The 12,299-nt window shown below is 58.2% G+C and overlaps 1 long non-coding RNA gene across 1 annotated transcript; it reads left to right on the forward strand.

Moving 5' to 3' along the window:
* Window positions 1–1,330: 1,330 nt before the first annotated feature.
* Window positions 1,331–4,499, forward strand: LOC149126649 (uncharacterized). Its single transcript, XR_016234055.1, has 2 exons — window positions 1,331–2,844; window positions 3,802–4,499. It is a non-coding gene; the product is annotated as an uncharacterized LOC149126649 (long non-coding RNA).
* The last annotated feature ends 7,800 nt before the right edge of the window (window positions 4,500–12,299 follow it).

Genomic DNA, 12,299 nt, shown 5'->3' on the forward strand with positions numbered 1-12,299 from the left:
ACACCCTTCCCCGCTCCTGCGGGTCCCGGGCCTGGAATGCCCTCCCTCCTCCCCATGCCCAATCTCTAGGGTCTCCAAAGCCTTCTTCGGCAGGAAGTGGGCTCCCGTCATCCACACCTGTCAATCAGGCTCACCAGGCCCCAGAGAGCCAGCAACCACCACGCCAGCGTCTTCTCTCCTGTCTCGCCAGCTGAGGGAGGTCATGGCCAGCTCGTCCTGGTCAGACACGGAGGACACTCACCCCCGTGCACACGCATATAAGCACACACTCACCAAGTGTGTTTACAGAGCTTTAGGCAATTGTAAACTTGGCACGCTCCAGCTGCCCCCTGGACAGGGAGAGCCGCAAACGCATCCTGCTCTGGCCGCTTCTCCCCAACAAAGCGAGTCGGCTCCCAGGACGTGGACACCCCAGCATGGCGGGAAGTGGCTGCACTCTGCCCTGCATGATGAATGATGCCCGGGCTCCTGTCCCCAGCGCGGGGACAGGGCCCCCCTTGTGCGGCTCCCCAGGCTTTCCTCCGGCTGCTCCCGCCCCTGGGGGCGCCTCACCCGCTTCCCTGCTGCGGTGTCAGTGTCCGAAGCTCCCCACCCTGCCAGGCCCACCGTCAGCCTCACCCCCTCTGAGACACGGCCACTGATCTTCAGGCGAGGCAGCACTTTCTGGAAGATACTTAAAGGCTAAACGAATGAACAAACCGCAGGATGAGACCAAACGTTTCATCCCAGAAACGCACTCCTCTGTCCTCAGGAGGGGTTTTCTCGGGGAGAACTGGGTGATAGTGTGGGGGTGCCCAGGTGGGGACTCCGTGGAGCACCAACCCCAGCTCTAAGCCTGGCCCTGCCTGCTTGGGGGGCTCAGGGCCCTTGGAACGTGCAGTGAGCGGGGGAGGGGACCACAGAGCTGCAGGGTCCCCCCAGCTCCAGTGCTCAGGGGCTTCTGCTTCCGATTCAAAGTTTTCTTATCGGGGAAATCACACACTTGACCTTGCCACTTGGAAGCGCCGAGCTGGGGCTGAAGGTGACAGACAAATGAGCTCTAGGGAAGCAGAGCCACACAGCGTCCCTTCTGGAAATTTCTAGAAGGCAAGGAAGCCACCCCCCGCAAAGGCAGAGTTGGATTTTGCTGGGCACTGGGGTCCTTGTTATTAAAAGGAGAGTGAGGGGCCGGTGCTATAGCATAGCAGGTAAAACCGCCGCCTGCAGTGCCAGCATCCCATATGGGCGCCGGTTCGAGTCCCCACTGCTCCATTTCTGATCCAGCTCTCTGCTGTGGCCTGGGAGGGCAGTGGAAGATGGCCCAAGTGCTTGGGCCCCTGCACCCACATGGGAGACCCAGAAGAAGCTCCTGGCTCCTGGCTTCGGATTGGCCCAGCTCCGGCTGTTGCAGTCATTTGGGGAATGAACCAGCAGATGGAAGACCTCTCTCTCTGCTTCTGCCTCTCTGTAACTCTGCCTTTCAAATAAATTAAAAAGAGAGAGAGAGAGCAAGTGAGTGGACTCATCGCAGAGCCACCGCGTTGGGGTGGGGGTGTGGGAGTGATACTGATGGAGCCTCCAGCGCTGACCGACTGGGAGCTGAGTGGGCTGGGCCTCACTCCTGCGCCGCCCCCCCACTGTCCCCAGCTCCCCTTCGCGAAGGCTCAGACTAGCGCAGCCAGCGCGGCTCGGAAAATCCGCCTGTTGTCTGAGGGGGGTTTTCCATCAGTCCCCCTCATTCAGGCACTGACAGCGCCATGCGGTATGGAGGCAGAGCTGCCTGGATCGTGGGGACCCTTGTTAGGGACAGGTGCCTTCTGGCCAGCTCCCTGCTCCTCCGGGTCCCCAGTGGCCAGGGGCCTTTGGGGAAGGGAGCCCTGCAGGGCAGAGGGCCAGGACACGGGCTGGGACTCGCCAGGCAGCAGTGAGCAGCGCTCTGTGGAATGGATCTGGTTTGCTGACCCTGCTCAAGGCCCCCTCCTTGTGAAACTTGATAGATGTGGGCTGGGGAGTGTGGTAGCCATTAGCCACGTGGGGCTATTTAAATTTCAGCGAATGAAAATTAGATGGGTAACATCCGGTGACGCAGATGCCGAGCCGAAAGGCTCCGTACCCAGCTGGGGCTGGTGGCCGCCACTCTCCCCAGGCGCGGTGCGGGAACAAGCCCACCATCACAGACTGTGCTGGCGCACAGCACGGACCCCCAGCTGACACGGCACAGAACAACCGCCCTGGAAAAGCAGAAAGCCTTGTGCCAACCACGGAGAAGGCGCCAGGCACGGGCAGAGAGGCAGCCTGTCCTCAGGGAGCCCCCAGCCCAAAAAAGGGTTAAATGGCTCCTTGGCCAGGGCTTGTTTTCCCCGAGCAGGTGAGGAGAAAGGATGCAGCTGTCACTTAGCAGGCTCATTAGTGCTGTCTGCTGGGGCCTTGCCCGCCCCAGGGATAATTATTAACAGGCCTCAGGTGTGAGAGAGCCAGCCGCCCAGGCCTCACCCTCTCATTCAGCTGACAGAGCCAGCCGGGCATCCTGGGGGACCCGGAGCTGAGAGGCCCACGGGAGACACACCCCGGGCCCTGGCTGTGCTGTCCCCGCTCCAGCCCCTCATCCTGAGCCCCTAGCCCTGCTCCATGTCAGATCAGAGTGACCTTGAAGCCGGGGGCAGGCCATCGGCCACAGAGGCTGCCCAGCCCATCCTGATTAAAAGACAGAAACAGTTCGCACGCGGAGGCGCCATCCCGGGGAAGGTCTAACCCCGCTAGACCCAGCGCCAAACCTCTCAGCGCGTCAGCAGGAATTTTCCACATTTGCTGAGAGTCCTGTTTGCCTTCCCCCTTAGCTCAAGGATGGATGGAAAGATGACCAAGGTAATTAGTGACTGGCGGAGGCTTGGACAGCAGAGGGGCAGGCGGGGGGGGGGGGGGGGGGGCGGGGGGTGGAAGGCCAGGGGCCCAGGGGCGGGAGGGCGTGCACAGCTCGCACCAGGCCTAAGGACCTCAGACCATGGCCAAGGGGCCCAGAGCAGGCCCCCTCGTGGTCTTCAGCCTCGTGACTGTGGACAGGGCTCCAGCCTGAGGCTGCCCCTCCCTGGGGAAGGGGAGGCCTGATCTGCAGCCATGGGTGGGGACCCTGCCCCGGCTCCAGGCTGGCCCCCAAAGGGCCTGTTCATAAGGGTAGGATGAGGGCATGGGGACTCCCCCTGGAGAAAGGGTCCAAGCTGACCTCTTGCCTGGGGAGCTGAGCCTTCGCTCCTCTCTCCTCGGGATACCCCAAACTGGCCCTCAACCATTACCCACTTCAGTAGACGCCCAGATGGTTCCATCTTATACTTTCGTTAATAGCAAGTCTGCAAAGGGCAGGTGTTTGGTGCAGTGGTGAAGAGGCCGCTAGGGACGCCCATGTCCCACATCAGAGAGCCTGGGAATCCTGGATCCTCTTCCGATTCCAGCTTCCTGCTAACGCACACCGCGGGAAGCTGCAGGCAATGGCTCAAGTACTTGAGTCCCTGGCCCCACGTGGGAGACCTGGATGGAGTTCCAGGTGCCCGGGCCCTGGCTGCTGTGGGCATTTGGGGAGTGAACCAGCAGATGAAAGATGTCTATCTGTCCTTCTCTCAGCCTGTCAAATCAATCAACATTTAAAAAACTAATTTGAAAGTCTGTGATACAAACCCCACTCTGCACATTGTTCATTTAACAATTTGCAAGTACTGACGTAGTCACTGCGTGTGAGGGTACTTCAACAGTTTGTGAAAAAATGGAATTTTTCCAGTTTACTTTGAAGGATGGTTTTCACAATATGTATTTCATGTGAATTTTTTAAAGAATCCTCGTACACATGGATTTCCAACTCTTTTGCACCAACATAAACTTTGAATTCCTTTCCCCGGGAACCTTTTGAAGGCCCCTCGTGGTTATTCAAAAATACACAAGAAGTAGATGTGTTCAGAAGAGGAAGACACAGCCACAGCAGATGCCAGCGCCTTCCGGAAGCCGACAAGCCAGCCCTGGTCACCCTGTCTTGGAGACCCCTAACTCACAGAGCGTGGGTGACACACTTCCAACCAAGCTCATTCAACCAGCAAATCTTCCCGTGTTTGCAAATTCAACATCAGCCAGTCCTCCCTGGTTAGCATTCAGATTAGTTGCTATCTCGAAATGAGTTTGAACTTGAACTGACCCTTAAGCTGGGGTAGGAGATGGTGGCAGAGCCGGTCAGCTGATGGCCTGCTCAGAGCTCCCCGCCCCCTCCCTGTGCCACGCCTTTGCTCACGCCCATCCTTTGCCAGGGCAGTGACCCTGCGCGCCTCTCCCGGATTTCTCCCCTGAACCCCAGCCCGGTCAGGAGTCCACCTCTAATGTGCCCACCATCCAACACGGGGGCCCGCGTCCTGGCACGCACCATGGCTGCGCTGAGAGATGTGTATAACCCTCGGCTACGATCGCCGGACCGTGAACTCCCACAGGGCAGGGGACCCCGGCTACCAGCAGTGCAGACCCATGCGTGCTCCCAGCAGCCCCCCTCTGATGCTCCAAGCCTGTTGAGTTTGTGGAAGTGCAGGTGGCGGGAGTGCCAGAGACTTGCCAGCCCTTGCCCCAGGACTCCAGGATTTGATGCCAGCTCCCTTGCTTTCCAGGTGGGGGACTCAGGCAAGTGTGGCACACAGTCTCCCAGAGGGCTCGGTGTGCCGGAGCCCCTGTGGCCCACGACAGCCTCCCGCTGAACAGCACAGGCTTTCTTGGCGCCCCCCCCCCCTTCCCTGCCTTGCCTCCCACCCCGTCCTGGGTGTCACATGGGGTCGCTGCAGGGAGAAGCAGCCCCGCCCTTGACCTACATTAGTACCCACTGAACGGGAGGTACCCAGAGAGGTGAACTGAGCTGGGCCATGCACAACGGGCAGGCTTCGCAGAGGAATTCCGCAGATGGAGTTCCCAGAAGAAGGAAGGGCAGGAGCAAAGGTGGGGAGGCTGCCGCTGGGCAACACAGCTGACCCTGGGACCAAGCTTCCCTTGGCCACGCACCTGCCAGGAGCAGGCAGGGAGAGGGCTGGCCACACTGGGAGGGGCAGGGAATTCTGGGAAAGCCTGTGTGCACTCGCCCAGAAGCTCCTGGCCCTGGCCCCCCAGCCCTATTTGGAGCAGTCCTCATGAAGATCTTTCTCGAGACTGGCAAAGGCATTAGCTGGCTTCTGGGAAGGCCAATGCCTCCACCTGCCTCTCTCCTGAGTCTGGAGAAGGGTGGGAGACAGGAGGAAGGATCCAGGAGCTCTCTGGGTTGTTCTGCCACTGTTAGGGTGGGAGGCAAATCTAGGCATGCTGGAGGGGGCCCTGGGCATCCTCTCGTCACCCCCCCCCAGTCCTGGGGAGAGGGGCTCCCTGGGCTGGCAGTGTCCAGGTGATGGTGGTAGCGGTGGCCCCAATGCTACGGATGCACCCACATTGGGCCAGAGAAGGGGCACAGGGCTTGTTCTGGGGCCCAGCCTGGCTCCGCTGGTTGGGGACCATGGGGAGCCGTTAGCTTAGCCGAGATGCCGGGGCCACAGCTGTCAAGCAGGCACTGGATCCTAAGTTCCTTCAGCTCCCGGATCTTATGCTCCAAGTCAGAAATGCTGCTTTCCGGCTGGGGCCTTCGGCCCAGACGTGCAGGGACGCTGAATCACGTCAAACGAAGCTGCTCTGGGGTCCTAGGCAGGGCTGGGTGCTGCCGGCCTCGGGCTGGAGCCTGACCCCGAATGCCCGAGTCTTTGAACACGCTGCTCCTGGTTAGCGCTAATGATCGCAGCGGTTCACAAGGAAGCAGGCTCAGCTCCTACACGCGCCGGCAGCTTCCCCGGGCCACAGGAGCCCGCGCTGAGCCCCACCGGCCTCAGCAATGCCAGGTCCACACGATTGCCAACAAGGGGCCTCTGGCCTCTCCTTAGAGGGTTGAGTCTCCGGACACAGCGGGGATTGCAGGACAGACCACGAGAAGTTAACCTCCTGCTCTCCTTCAGCGTGGTCTCTGGTCCTGAGCGACCCCTTGATGCTGCGAGACCGAAAGGGACTTAAGCACCTGGGCGGTCAGGACAGCCTCCTGCCTCCGATTCTTGAAGAGCTGCAGGGTCTTTGGTAGAGGAAGTGAAGGGAAAACCTAACACCACCGTCCCCCCGCTCCCTGGGGGAGACCCCAGGGACCTGGCCACGTCCTCTGAACTCACGCATTCCCCCCGCACACGCCTGCATGCGCGCACACACACACACACACACATACCTACCCACAGGCAAGGAGAAGCCAACAGGCACCACTGGGTTGGGAGGTGACTTGGGGGTCTCCTGCCACCGTTGGAGTCTCTCTCTGACCATGGGTGAAATCAAATAAGGGCAGGCGCATGGGCTCGGCCCCAACAGCTTGGCCCTAGAAAATCCGTCACTCCCCGACAGAAAGCCGCGTTCCCAGCACCCCAGCCAGACACCCTGTAAATAAATGCACGCCCAAACGAGAGCTCTAATACAATTTTTCATCTATCAGATTGGCAAAAATCCAAAAAAAAAAAAAAAATTGATAACATACTCCGTTGGCCAGGCCTGGGGGACATGATCACCTTCACGCATTGATTGCTCAGAGAGTTTAACTGGTAAGGTGGAAGACCCAGATGGCAAAGACCCATCCCCTTTGGCAACTGATGCTACAGATACACCTTGTGCAGGCAGAATGACGCATGCAGGAGATTATTTACTGCGGCATTACTTATAAAAAGCTGAAGATGTCAATGACCCAACTGAGGAGAAGCCTGGCTGAGTAAATGATGAATCAGCCCTGTGGTGGAGTACTACACAGCCATAAAAAAGGTCCAGGACCTCCACTTCTGACCATTAGCAAAGTCCTTCAAGATAGAGCAAGCTGAACAGCCAAAACACAGAACCATGTGCAGAGGCGAAGAAGGGGAGGAAATAGAAATGTGTATTTTTTCTACAGTTGATCTTAGCCAAAAGGCCGAGAAGCAATGAAATGTGTATTTTTTCTAAAAAATAAAACTATACATTCATGTCTTCCCTCAAGGAGATAGGAAAAAAAAAAAAAAAAACCTCAGGAACCCTGGAACAAACTTGCCCTGCCCACTTCTCTAGCTTTGAGCAAAGAGCCAGTGAGGTGGGGGTGGGGAAGGCCAAGAACTCTGAGCGCCATGAGGGGTCCGCAGGGGGCAGTGCTGTCCCCGATGCTGCCATCTCAGGTAATCTCAGATAATAGGTTTAAGCCTGCTGCCACGGAATGCATCAGGACAAACTGTCCTGGCCAATGAGGCAAGAGCAGGGGCGGGACTAAACATGCAAATGAAGCACTGGGTCTGGAAAGAGCCAAGGGTTTCCAGGCTCTGGTGATGCGTACGCTGCGCGCACCGCCGGTTGAGGAGCTGGCTTCATGCGTGCCCTGCATTCGAATGAAGTGGTCGCCTTGTTTCCTTCTCACTGAACCTGCAGGTGGATTTTCGTGTTTGCATCGTGTCTGAGCTGGAAGTGAAAGACGCTTTGTACCTTAGTTGAATGTTTGCTCGGATTTAGGTAAATGTAATTTTTAAGTTAACACTGGAATCCTCCAGGATAATTTTTCCCTATAAATACGAGGACCTACATATTTTTTGAAGTGTGTGTGTGTGTGTCTTATTTGAGAAGTGGAGAGAGAGAGAGAGATTTTCCATCTGCTGGTTCACTCCCCAGATGCCAGCAACAGCCAGGGCTGGGCCAGGTCGAAGCCAGGCAGTCGGAACTTAATCCAGGTCCCGCATGAGTGGCAGGGACCCAACTACTTGAGCCATCATCCGCATTAGCAGGAGACTGGAAATGAGAGGGGAGCCGTGTCTCGAACCCAGGCTCTCTGATGTGGGGAGCACGTGTCCCAGGTCGGCATCTCGGCAGCCAGGTCAGATGCTCATCCCAAAGTCCTGGGTACCATTCATAGTTGAGAAAAATCGAAGTATGTGACTGTGAGTTTCTGGAAGGCCTGGGAATCTTTTCTTTCTTTTTGCATGCTCTTGGGAACACAGAAGGTGCTTAGGAAATGTTTGCTCAAAATTACCTACTTTAAGTAGGAATCCAGGTAGGAAGCTGGCAAGGTCCTGCCCTCCTCCCCATCGATCTCAGGGGTTAGGAGGCAGGGGCTTCCTCCTGGGGGCCGGAGTGGGACTGGGGGAGGGCCTCACACCCACGCCTCCTTCAGGCACCTGCTGGGGTGCTCACCCCCTTCCCTCCTGTGGTCTGGGAATGGAGGTGGTGGTGGCGGCAGACCACGGCTGGTGTCGGGTGCGGTGCCCAAGCTGACGACGGGAGTGCGTTCCTGAGATAGGGGTGCGATGGCTGGAATGTGAGGGCCCGGGGCAGCGCCGGCCCGCGCCAGGCCGAGAGCTGAGCAAATATTGACGCTCCGCGGGAATGCCTCTCGCAGGGCCCCTCTCGCTGCCACCCTCGTGCCGGGGCCTCCAGCTGGGGGAGGAAGGGGGTGCTGGGGGGACAGGACTGCTGACTGGGGCCAAGGCCGAAACCCAGGCCCAGAGACCCTGGGTGGGGAAACCCCACGGCAGCCTCACTGTTTCCCAAGCTGGGGTTCCAGGGGCCTCTGGGAGCAGCAGGCTGGGTGTGGGCAGCAGCTGGGGTGGGAATTCAGCTTCCCTGGAACCAGGCTGCCCTTAAAATGCCCCTATGGAAGGCCTTGCCCCTGTTCATTTGTTAAAAAAAAAAAAAAAAAAACCCACTGGGGCCGGCACAGTGGCGCAGCAGGTTAAGCCTCCGTCTGCAGCACCGACATCCCATATGGGCGCCAGTTCGGGTCCCGACTGCTCCACTTCCAATCTGGCTCCCTGCTGGGGCGCCTGGAAAGGTGATGGAAGATGGCCCAATCCTTGAGCCCCTGCACACACCTGGGAGACCTGGATGAAGCTCCTGGCTCCTGGCTTCAGCCTAGCCCATCCTGGTCGTTATGGCCATTTGGGGAGTGAACCAGCAGATGGAAGATTCTCTCTCTCTCTAACTCTGCCTTTCAAATACACAAAGAAAGAAACGAACAAACCAACTCTGGGCCAGCAGCAGCAGCAGAGAATCAATTGCCTTCTTGATTATCGATGACAAATAACATCCATTCAGAGCCTTCTAGACGTCTGGGATGTCTTCATTCAATGTCCACAACCACCTCAGGAGATAGGGATTATTTCTGTTCCCATTTTATGGATGTGGAAACTGAGGCACAAGGAGAGCCAGAAACACCAACTAGGGGGAAATGCCTCCCGTCTGTTGCGTCACTCACTCTGTGGAGACAGCAGCGTGGAGACGGGCCGTCTTGGAGAGGCTGGGTGCCAGCCTCCGCTGGTGCAGAGCGAGCCCGGGGCCCTGGAGGACAACGACTTGCATAAGGTGGCTTGGGGCGAGGCCAAGGTGTGGAGTCAAGGCCGACCAGCCGGCATTCCTGAGGGGCTGGCCACGGGCCTGGGGGCTGCTTTCCAAGCATCCTGCACCCCCAGCCCCTTCCACCTCCCTGTCCGGTGTCCCTTCCCTCACCACTCGCCCGACCCTGGCTCTTTCCCAGGGCTTTGACCCGGGGGCTCCCTCCTGCGCTGTCTCCAGCATGGTTTGGAGAGTACTCTGTGGACCCCACTTCCCCACCTGCCCCGCGAGCACCCCAACTTGAACTCTGAGCGGCCGGCACTCACAGATCCTCCTTGGATTCCTGCCTGTCCACCTGGTCGCTGGCAGCTGGAGGCTCCCTGCTGCTCCATGGGCAGGTTGGGAGGAGGTCAGGGATGGAGGCAGGAAGAGTGAGGGGTGGAGGCTCCGCCCCCTCCCAACCAGATGGCATCAACACCTCCGACCTCCAAGGAGCTGCCCCAAACCCCTAGGGCCTCTGCTTCACCCCTGGGGGCTGGGGAGGGGCCGGGCACAGCCAGGTGGTCCCTGCTCAGGGGGGACTCCCACAGCCCCCTGTGGAGCCGAGGAGCCCTGGCTGGGGCTGGCCCTTCCAGCTGTGCTCAGGCAGTGCCCTCTGCTCAGGAAGGAACAGCCAGGTGTGTCCCAGCCCGCCCTCCTGGCACGCCCTTACCTTCCTGGGTCAGTGACCTCAGGACTCCGGGAATGACCGGGAGGCCTCCTTCTCCTCACCTGTGCCCGGCCCCACCGAGACCTCCCGGGCTCACGGGCGCACCTGCTGCTCGCCAGAAGCCAGAGTGGCGCCCAGAGCTGCTCAGTGCCAGCCCGGGGGGCCTAGTCCTCCGTCAGGGGCAGGTGGAGAGCCTGTGTCTGGAGTTAGCCAGGCCCTCGGGCCACACTCTCCCGGGAGAGGTTGGAAGCAGGGAAGGACACACAGAGACGCCTCCCAGGACTAGGACAAGCACTCAGGGGAAACAGTCGAGTGTTGACACAAGGACCGGGCTGAGAACCAGGAGGGCTCATGGGGTGGGAGCGGAGCCAGGCCCAGAGCAGAAGTGGGCCCTTCAGCCCACAGGGGAATCCCTCCTCTAACTTCACCCAGCCAGAGGAGCTGCCCTTGGGGACTCCCCCCTCGGGCTGGGGCTCCCCGGGGACGGGGCTGTCCCTCCCCCCGTGGAAGGGAGGTTGTTTCCCCCTCATCAGACTAAAAGCAGGAGGCAGGTATTGAAGCTACGAGCAGGAAGAACTTACTCTTTTTTTCCTAGCATTAAATTAATTAGCTTTACGGAAAACACAGCCCACACCCTCCAATCAGGTGTTCATGCTCTTCTACTCCGAGAAATTCCTTTTATCTACCAGGAAAGAGAAACTAACAGTTACAAGTTCATCTTGGCTGTTTTTTTTTTTTTTTAATTAACTCACATATCTGCATAGGTCATATAACAAGACAATAAACCCTGAACATTCTTGCTCCCAAGAGCTCTCCATTCTCCTCACTCCCCCCCACCACCACCATAGAGATCACCTCACAGAGCTCATGGGAAATGGAATTAAAAGATAAATTCAGGGGCCAGTGCTGTGGCATAGCAGGTAAAGCCACCGCATGCGACACTGGCATCCCATATGGACGCCGGTTCAAGTCCTGGCTGCTCCACTTCCAATTCGGCTCCCTGCTGATGGCCTGGGAAAGCAGCAGAAGCTGGCCCAAGTGCTTGACCCCTGTACCCTGGAAGAGGCTCCTGGTATTAGCCTGGCCCAGCCCTGGCGGTTGCAGCCATCTGGAGAGTGAACCAGTGCTGAAAGATCTCTCTCTCTCTCTCTCTCTCTCTCTCTCTCTCTCTCTCTCTCTGACTTTCAAACAAATAAATGATTCCAAAAGAAGATAAGTTCATTTGGTGCAAACATCCTGAGAGTCATACACAGTTTTCCAGAGAATGCGTTTGCCACGAAATGCTGGAAGGCCCCCATATGCAACCACTTAGATTCCCTTCTCCCATGTCTTCCCTGGGTCGGTGCAAATCAGCATTCTGACTTTTCCTTCGCAGGCCACACTTCCTGGCAGCACTACAGGCCAATCCAAAGCCCAGATCTGTGCCGGGGAGTGTGACGGGCCCCCTTCGCCTCCCACACCCCTCTCCCAGGTGGGGCTGCCCGCCACAGCACTGCTCGCCGTGACGAAGGCGGCAGCGCGTGTCACAGCCCAGCGAGAGCAAGTGCTCCGTCACTGCTGATTGGTTTGGGTCTTTGTGGCTTTAAAGGAATCACTGGAACTCAGGTCTGTTTGCTGGGAAGTGCCTGTGCAGAGAGGATTCCCTCGGGAAGAGGCTGTGAGGGGGCTGGAGGAGTGGGCAGAGGCCGCAGCAATGGCGGCGCAAGTGCCACTTCGGGGTCTCCGGGGAGGCACCCTGGCCCTGGGAACCTCCGGCCCTGCAGCCTTAGAGGCTGGCCTGAAGGTCCTATCTAAGGTACACAGCTTTATCTGCATTCCGACCAGCCCGGGGGAGCCCAGGCCTCCTGGAGGGCCTGGCTCCCTCTGTTTCGTTAATATTTACCTTAGCTGGAAACCAGCAAATGCACACCTGCCTGGGCTCCCTTCTCACACACAACACATGGCCCTGTGGGTGCCTGTGAGCCCCTTCCACAGGCGGAGGGGCGCCCAAGGCACGGACAGATGACAAGAGGTCCCTGCACCCCCTACCCCCGCCGAGGGAGAACGGTGAGGCCATAGGCTACTGGCAAACTGGCTGCTACCAACGAGAAGTGCAGTGCGTGCAGAACGCACACCAGGAAAAATTATGTGAATTCTTTCAACGAGGGTTCATGCATGGTTCATCTGTTGAAATATTTTGGATATATTCTGTGAAATAAATATGCATACATGAGTGGGCTTCAAAAAGTCCATGGGAAAATCACATTAAAAGCTAAGTTCAGGC

Source organism: Oryctolagus cuniculus, chromosome 5 (genome assembly GCF_051225735.1).
Source record: "Oryctolagus cuniculus isolate XC-2025 breed Fujian yellow rabbit chromosome 5, ASM5122573v1, whole genome shotgun sequence".
Taxonomy (NCBI): Eukaryota; Metazoa; Chordata; class Mammalia; order Lagomorpha; family Leporidae; genus Oryctolagus; species Oryctolagus cuniculus.